This window comes from Trichosurus vulpecula, chromosome 8, assembly GCF_011100635.1.
Source record: "Trichosurus vulpecula isolate mTriVul1 chromosome 8, mTriVul1.pri, whole genome shotgun sequence".
NCBI lineage: Eukaryota > Metazoa > Chordata > Mammalia > Diprotodontia > Phalangeridae > Trichosurus > Trichosurus vulpecula.
In genome coordinates, this window is record NC_050580.1 from 207,698,028 (window position 1) to 207,707,492 (window position 9,465).

The 9,465-nt window shown below is 42.2% G+C and overlaps 1 pseudogene; it reads right to left on the reverse strand.

Annotated features, from left to right (window-relative positions):
* Window positions 1-549: 549 nt before the first annotated feature.
* Window positions 550-2,442, reverse strand: LOC118829980 (annotated as a pseudogene).
* Between the last annotated feature and the right edge of the window lie 7,023 nt (window positions 2,443-9,465).

Below are 9,465 nucleotides of genomic sequence, written 5' to 3' on the forward strand. Positions count from 1 at the left end.
AAATATATCTCAAAAATATCTCAATAATTGATAAATTATCTCTCATGGATCTATTCTCTAGGTCAGTTGTTTTTCCAATGAGGTATTTTACATTTTCTTCTTTTTTTTCATTCTTTTGATTTTGTTTGACTGATTCTTATGTCTTATAGAGTCATTAGCTTCTACTTGCCCAATTCTAATTTTTTTTAATGTTTATAAACATTTGGAATTTTATAAGGAAAAAACAACATATCACAACCATTAACTTTGTTACGGTTAGCTCTCCTCTTGGATATCCTCACAATGATATTTGTACATACTCACAACAATGGTTTCTCATTGTTTATTAGTCTTCATTAAACAGACATCTTAGAAGAAGGAAAAGGAACTCAGGGCACTACCATTTAACTTGTTTCAATGTTTCTCCACAAATGGTGAAAAATACTAAACTACAGACATGGTATAATTGTAATGTGGCCAATGTTATAAATATGGAATTATAAATTTAAAACATTTTATGGTTTAAAAAATAAATCTGGTAGTAAATGCAGCTCTGTGGGGTTTCTGCGTCTAGTAGGGCTGGTCTCTGTGCTCCTGACAGTGCTCGCCTTTATCCATTTTTCCAGTTCCCCCATGCCCACTTCTGCCTGCCATCTGCTCCATGAGAGGCCTAAAAGGACCTACAGGTCCTCTTCTTCTAACACCAAAGCCTCCTTGATCATTTCCTCGACCTTCCTGGGAGCTGCCTCTGTCTCCACCTTGGCTTCCTCTGAACATGCCACCAGGCCCTCCACAGTCCATGAGGCCATCTCTGCTACCCGTCATGCCACCAGGGCCACCTCTGCCATGTTCTCCACCTGAAGGTAGAAAGGGTGGTGGAAGAAATCCCTCTGGCTGAGGGGCCTTACACTGATTACACTCCATTCTCTAGGCAAAATTCTGGTTTCCACAGATTAGATTAGGGCACTGCTAATCTCCTGCTCTGTGCTGCATGTTTCCTCCTCCTCAAAGGTTTCCTCTGAAACCCCTGGGTTCTCTTGGTGGAAAACCTCCCCCATCTCCTTCTTTGCCTTCCATTCTACCCATGAGACCTCCTGACCCCCTGGCCCTCCAGGACCTCCTCGCAGAGGAGGAGGCATCCCTCTGTCTTGACAAGGTGGCATGTCCCCTCACGTGCTATTCATTGGAGGTTTCTTCCAACAAGAGACACTTTGATTTTGCTGCCTTGGAAGTCTTTCCCATCAAACCATTCTACTGCAGTCTTTGCAGTAGGTGAGTTGTTGTAGGATACTGTGGCATCTCCCTTTGGTGTTCCGGTTTCTTTGTCTAAGTAAATGTTTATCATCAGCTGCCCAGTTCTTTTGTTCATCTTGACAACCCCACACTGTTTGAAAAAGTCTGCCAGCTCATCAACAGTCACATTTTCATTCAGTCCTTGTACATAAGTTGCACTGTTTTCTGAGTCTTCATCTGATTCTACAGGTGGGCCTAAGTCAAGGTCTGGTCCTTCTTCCATAGGTCTGACAGGCTTGTTGAAGCCACCTCACTCTGAAGCACTGCCCATTCTACCATATCTTCCTCCTCCTGCTCCTCCCCACCCATCTCTGCTCATACCTCCATGATCAAATCCCCCTCTTGCCCTAACCCTGGTTATCAGGGCCACTCATGCTCCAGTTTTCTCTAGGTCCGGAAAAGCCTCCAGACTCCAGCCCATATCCACCCATGCTACTGGCATGATCCTGCTGGAATGCACTCTATTACCCATAGCTGCTGCTCTGTTGGCTATATTGACTTGGAGCCTGGCTGTAGGATCCAGCTTGGGGGGTAGAACTAGTAGGGGGCTGCTGCTCATAGCTGCTCTGTTGACCATAGGTATTTGCTGAGAGTAACTGCTTTGATCATAACTAGTTAGCTGGGTAGAGGAATAGCTGGTTGGAGAATAGGATGGCTGCATGGGGTAGCTGCCTGGCACCTGTGGGTAACTGGAGTTGCTTTGTCTGTATCCTAGGCTGGGCTGACTGGAGCCTGCAGTACTAGACTGAGGCCAACCAGTCTCAGCAGGCTTTCTACCACCCTGGGGTCTCGCAGGTGCAGTGATTGCTGGCTGCTGCTTGTAGGCGGGGTAAGCAGGCTGGGTGCCATATGCAGACTGTACTGCATAGGATGCCTGGGTGGTTGTAACTGTAGCAGAGGTGGTATTGTAGGCCCCTGTCCCATATCCTTGGACAGAGTGACTATAAACCTGAGGTGCAGTTGGTGTAGTATAATTGGAGGCTATCTATAAGAGGTTGCATATGTGCTCTGCCCATATGTTGTAGTTGTCTAAGCCTGTGTATTGCTGACATCATTAGGTTGCCCGTAGGTTCCACAACTTTGTTGTCCACGTGCCTGGGTGGTCTGCACACATCCTTGAGCTGGCTGAGCTGCAGCTTGACTGTAGGTACTATGGTCCATGGATGCCATTTTTTTCTCCTTCCCCAATTCTCATTTTTAAGGAATTATTTTCTTTGGTTAGCTTTTGTACCTCCTTTTCCATTTGGCCAATTCTACTTTTAAAGGAGTTATTTTCTTCGGTGGATTCTCTTTTCAATTTGGCTGGTTCTATTTTCTTTTAAGGAGTTGGTTTTTTTAGTCAATTTTTGTGCTCTCTTTTCCAAGCTGTTGACTCTTTTTTCATAATTCTCTTGTATAACTCATTTCTTTTCCCCATTTTTCTTCTACCTCTTTTACTTAATTTTTAAAATCCTTTTTTGAGCTCTTCCAAGAGAACTTTTTGGGCTCGAGACCAATTCATATTCCCCTTTGAGGCTTTGCATATAGGCATTCTGACATTGCTGTCCTCTTCTGAGTCTGTATTTTGATCTTCCCTGTCACCATAGTTGATTTCTGTGGTCAGGGCTCTTTTTTGTCTTTTTTTCATTTTTAAAAGTTGAGCTGTGCTCATGGGGTACAGTGGGCACTATCCCAAGCTTCTTACATGGGACAGTTATTTATTTCTTACACATAAAATAAATGCTTAACAGAAGACACTCACAGGAGCATGTTAACAAAGATGTAAACAAGCAATAGTAATAACTTATAACTACTGTCACATTCTCCTGAGAGCCTGAGGCTCAAAACATCAAACATAAAGCAGTTTGCAGGACCATTGAATTCACATTTCATCTTCAACTTGACCCTCTGTTTTTCTCAAGGTCCATAGTGAGACCAAGGGGTTAGGTTCATCGTCTTGCTGTACATCATCTTCTTTGATGTAAAAAAAAAATCCTCCTATGGCCAATCAGTTCTGAATAAGAAATCCAGGATAAAGCTGCCTCCAAGGCTGAATACATTTATTTTGACATCAGTATTCAGTCACCTATGCTCAGAGAACAAAACACAGATTGGAAAAGACATCCAGAGGCGAAAGGCCTAGACTCAGTTCACCTAACTCGGTTCACCTATGCTTTAGCTTCCACATGGGAGTAGTTTAACATTTCAGCTAGAGTTGGGAGACAGGCACCAAAATTTACCCTACTCCTTCAGGGAGCACCTCAAAGGATCATGACAGAGTAGTCAGGAACAAAGAGAGGAAGAGGGCAGAGTCAATCTTTTTAAAGTTCCCTGAATGGACCATTCCTTCTGGCTTCAATCCTCTCTGATGAAACTTTGATACCTTCTCCTCTCTATAACCATCACTGGCTTCAGGATCAACATACCATTCAAAGTTTGTTGCATAATCCAAAAATGATAAGCCCTGCAGGACTAAGTCACATGTTTCCCTGTATATAGCTGTGGCATAGACTCCATGTGGGTGTTCTCTAGCCAAAGTAAATCAGGAGGCCTACTATTTACCCTTCCAACCATTACACGTGTTATTTTTAAAATTTCATTTTATTTTCCAATGAAGTTGCACCTTCTTTCCATCCTACCTCCTGTTCCCCTCCCCAATCCCCAAATGAGAAAGAAAGAAAAAGACCCCTGTTACAAATACGTATAGTCAAGCAAAACAAATGCCCACCTTAACCATGTCCAAAAATAAATATATCTCAATCTGCACTTTGAGTTCATCACCTCTGTCAGGAGATGGGTAACATGTTTCATCATTAGTGGAATGCTGAAATAGTGAAGCCCCCTCAGCATGGGATAAGACCTGTTCTCTCCTACCATCCACCCCTACCCTGCACCCCTTCTATATTTTTAGAAACTGCTCTGCTGAGAAAGATAAGAAATTACATCAGTAGACAGACACCTGCAAGGTCCTGTTTATCTAGCTTTTACTCCCTTTTCCCTGGTCTCACACCTGCCTTTTTGTTCTTTGTTCTCTGTTGCTGGGGAGAAAATTCCACATTTAGAATGTGAGCTCCAAACCTAGTCAATGGGAAGAGGAGCCAGTAGGGGGTGGGGGAACTTTGCGTTAGGGTCTATATAACTTGCTTTGAGCTGTATGCCATGCACACTTGCTGGCATCATCTTGGGACACACTGGTGTGTGTCCTTTCTCATGAGAAATCCATAATATCCTTTTTGCCTTTTCTCAATAATGGTCTCTGTCTATTTTTAATGTGAGTAGTGGTCTCAGACCCACACAGTCATATACACCTGAGTTACGGGACCTCTGTTACTCAGTCTGCTTCTGTGCTTTTAAGAGCCTTTGTTGCCCAGACTCTTGTCCCTGAGGTTGTTGGTCCCATATACTCAGTCTGTTCCCCTGTTTTCCCTCAGTCAGCTCTTCCCACAGCTAGGTGGCACACTAGAGTCACAAAGACCCAAGGCCAAATCCAGTCTTGGACACTGACTAGCTGTGTGACCCTGAGCAAGTCACTTCATCCCTGTTTGCCTCAGTTTCCTTGTTGGTAAAATGGGATAATAATAGACCTCTCAGGGTTGTTGTGAGGACCGAATGAGATAATACTTGTAGTTAGCACAGTGTGTGGCACATAATAGGTGCTGTATAGATGATAGTTATTGTGGTAGTCATGTGAATCAAGAGATATAGATTGTGATGGTAGAAGTGACAAGATTTAGCGATTGATCGGATGTGGGATGAGAGAGTGAGGAGTCAAGTATGACACCATGAGAATTTGGGTGATTAGAAGAATAGCGATGCGCTTCTCAGAAACAGGGAGGTTTAGAAGAGAGACGATTCTTTAGGGAAAGATAATGTGTTCTGGTTTTGACATTTCAAGCTTGAGATGTCTAAATGGGAGATGTCCAAGAGGCAGGTGGTAATGGGGGCTCAGGAGAGAGGGTGGACCTAGATATATAGATATGGGAATCATCTGAGATGGTCATTGAATCCACAGGAACTGATGAGATCAAGTGAGATAGTATAGAGGAAGAAGAAAAGAAGGTCCAAGATGGAGCTTTGGGGATGTCTACAGTAAAGGGACATGGCACGAATGAAAATCCAACAAAAGAGGCTGAGGAGGGAGAGATAGGAAGAGAACTAAGAGACATCAGGATCATAAGAACCCAAAGATGAGAAAGTATATAGAAGGAAAGGGTGATCAACAGAGTTAAATGCTACAGAGGTCAAGAAGTATGAGAACCAAGCAAAGGTCATTAGTTAAAGTCAGTTAAATTAATAGGTCATTGGTAATTTCTTGGCCTTCTTTATTGCACTGCTGACCTGACATTTTGGGACATACTCTCTCTCTCTGTCTCTCTCTGTCTCTGTCTCTCTCTGTCTCTCTCTCTCTGTCTCTCTCTGTCTCTCTCTCTCTCTCTCTTTCTCCACCCCCTCTCCATTCATTTATTTATTCTTAATCTGCACCTGACACTAACCCACCACTGGTTCTGGTCGTGGTATTTATATGTATCACATATATGTATCACAGACTGGAAAGACTGGCCTGTTGCTGGCCCTCCCCTCACCACCCCCTCCAACCAGTCTGACTCAGATTCTTTGTTAGTTCAGTGGGTAGAGGGGGAGGGAGGGCAGGGCAGCTGGACCAAAGAGGGGGAATGGAGCAGGTGTAGCCAGGCTTTTGCACTGGGAGAATGCCACTGGTTCCACACACACATACTGCCAACTGCAATTAAGCAGTAGAAGCTTTCAGTCTCTGGTATATGTGATTACTGTTGTTTCATCCGAAGTCACAGCATCTCAGAGACGGTAAGGACTTTCAGGGGTTTTCTGGTCCAATCTGTACTTTTGAAAAATGCTGTCTGGAGGGTCCAAGTGGACGTCCAGCTTCCTTTTGAATTCCTAAAAGTCCTAAGGAACCTACTGCCTCCAGGGGCAAACCAGTCCTCTTTTAGAAAGCTCTCATGAGTAGGACATTTCTCCTTTCATCCAGCTCAAATGTGCCTTTGTAATGTCTATCACTTGCTCCTACACATGCCCTGTGGGCCTCAGTTTTCTCGACTGTCAAATGAGGAGAATGGATTGGGTGATCCCTGGAGTCCCTTCCAGCTCCTTTTATGCAAGAACAAATCTAATGCCTTTTCCAAAACAGCTGGTTGCTAAATACTCCCTAAAACTTTTCTTCTTCAGGTTAAAGTATAATTTTTCTCGTCCTTATCATCTTTATCTGTAAAATGGTGTTATTCTCAACCTCTAAGGTCTTTCCAGCTCCAAATCTACGATATTTCAAATGATCCTTCTGTGGCATGGTCTACAGTCCTCTTCCCTATTCCATTTGCTCTCCTCTGGATGTTCTCCCGTTCATCAATGTCCTTGCTTAAAAATATGGTGTCCTAATCTTCATACAATAGCCCTGACATGGAATGGCGTGGGCAGACTATGACAGGACTATTGCTTCTTATGCCCAGACTACTCTCCTACTCCTTTACTTTTTAAACATTTTCTTGTTTTTATTATGAACTTGACCAACTTCTACAACCACGAGCATTTCCATATACAAAGAAGAACCTTCAGAGACGGTTGTATATGAGACCAAGAATTACATACAGCTTGTATTTTAGTATTTTTTTTTTGCAGGGGAAGGGCAGGGCAATTGGGGTTAAGTGACTTGCCCAAGGTCACACAGCTAGTAAGTGTGTCAAGTGTCTGAGGCCATATTTGAACTCAGGTCCTCCTGACCCCAGGGCCAGTGCTCTACTCACTGTACCACCTAGGTGCCCCTAGTATTTGTTATATGCAGTATGAACACTGCCCCGCTTGATTGTGTTCCCTTTTGGACCATTTATTTTCTGCTTTCTTCTGCATATTTCAAAGATGTTTCATTGACTCTCTTTTCTTTCTTTTCTTCTTTTTTTTGATGTCAATACTATAACCCTCTCCAGTTTCCTCCCATCAGTCCTTCTTCTCTTCTCCCAAATAAAAGCCTCCCTTGTAACAAGTTAGGTCTAGCCAAGCAAAATATGTCCACATATTGGCCACATCTGAAAATAGTTGGTCATCGATCTTAGGTTTTAAGTCTTTCACAGTTGTTTTCCTTTACAATGTTGTAGTCACAGTATAAAGGAACAGCTAGGTGGTGCAGTGGATAGAGTGCCAGGCCCTGAATTTGGAAAACCTGAGTTCAGATATGACCTCAGACACTTACTAGCTGTGTGACCCTGGGAAGTCACTTAATCCTGTTTGCCTCAGTTTCTTCATCTATAAAATAGCTGGAGAAGGAAACGGCACTCTAATATTTTTGCCATGAAAACCCCAAATGGGACCATGAAGAGTTAGACATGAATAAAAACTGGGATGGCTTCTTGCACCTGCCCTTCACTCCTAAGGGAAACTGTGGTGGGTATTGGAGTCAGAAAGAGTGATAGCCCCTTGTTGAGCTGCAAACAGGCTGATTAGAAACCAGAAGGTAAAAAAATAATGAAGAGGGTGGGTTCAAAGAAACCTAGGAAGATTTGTAATACAGAATGATATAAAACAGTTCCAGGATAACCGTTTATACTGTGATGGTATTGTCATTTTGTGGTGGCTAAGAATTGGAAATCGAAGGTATGCCCCTCAGTTGGGGAATGGCTAAACAAACTGTGGTATGGGATTGTGATGGAATATTATTGTGCTATAAGAAATGACAAGCAGGATGGTTTCAGAAAAACCTGGAAAGACTTACATGAACTGATGGAAAGTGAAGTGAACAGAACCAAGAGAACATTGTACACAGTAACAGCAACATTGTATGATGAAGAACTGTGTATGCAAGACAATCCTGAAGGAATGATGAAGCACACTATCTGCCTCCAGAGAAAGAACTGATATTGTCTGAATACAGACTGAAGCATGCTATTTTTTGCTTTTTTCTTTCTTTTTCTTTCATTCGAGTCTTTTTGTACATGATGACTAATATGGAAATGTTTTACATGACTACACATGTATAACCCATATGGAACTGCTTACCATCTCAGGGAGTGGGGAGAGGAGGGAGTGATAGAATTTAGAACTCAAAACTTTTTAAAAAATGCTAAAAAATTGTTTTAACATGTAATTGGGGAAAAAATTAGATATGTTTTCAAAAAATATATTTATTATTTTATACTAAAATAACAACAATAAATCATTACATGTTAACATAGACAATATCTCTTAAATGAAAAATAACCATGTATTCCGAAACAAAAACATTTCACTAAGAAAAGCAGTACTGTTTTACATTTTTTTTTTTGCAAATCTCTTTAGTGTCTGGCTTAACTGAAGACAGCTGAATTCCTATGTATACTTTCGTCCTCAGTCTGTTGGAATATGTTGTTTTGGTTGAAAAAAATGAAGGAAATACAGCTTCATGCAAATATATAGTTGGAGAAGGGAAAAGTATTTTAATAGGCAAATAATATCTTAATTTCATTATGCAAATAATTTTGACCTCACGGATACCCTTGAAAGGGTCTTGGGGATCTGAAGAGGTCTTAGGACCACTCTTTGAAAATGGCGGATCAATAAATCAGTAGCAGTGGTTGAGCATAAACTCAAATTTTTCCCCCTGCCAGTCTGATTTGAAAGGAAAGCCCAGAGGGAAAGAGCCAAGAGAGTGGCTGGAGAGAAGCTAGGTGGTCCAGTAGGCAGAGTGCCTGGAGTAAAGAAGACTCATCTTCCTGAGTTCAAATCTGACCTTTGACATTTACTAGCTGTGTGACCCTTGGCAAGTCACTTAACCCTATTTGATTCAATTTCCTCACCTGTAAAATGTACTGGAGAAGGAAATGGCAAACCACTCCAAGCAGCATCTTTGCCAAGAAAACACCAAATGGGTTCACAAAAAGTCAGACATGACTGAAATGACTGAACAACACCACCACCTAAGAGAAGAAATAGTTATACTTACAAAAAAGGTGCATATGTAAAAGTTTGACCAACATCTGTCTGCCTGTTTGCTAGTTCAGTCCAGCGTTCCAGTCATGCTAACAATCTGAGAAGTAGCTTTGTGGACATGCCTAGAACACCTGTATTTATCTCACTCTAGGAATTTTCATTGTTGGTACATCTTTTGCTTTAGTATCCCCATAAAGAGGTCCTGAACTAGCCTTGGCAGGGAGAGTCAGTCCTAGCACCCCCTGACTGCTGGATGTACCCATATGGAATACTGTAAGGAAC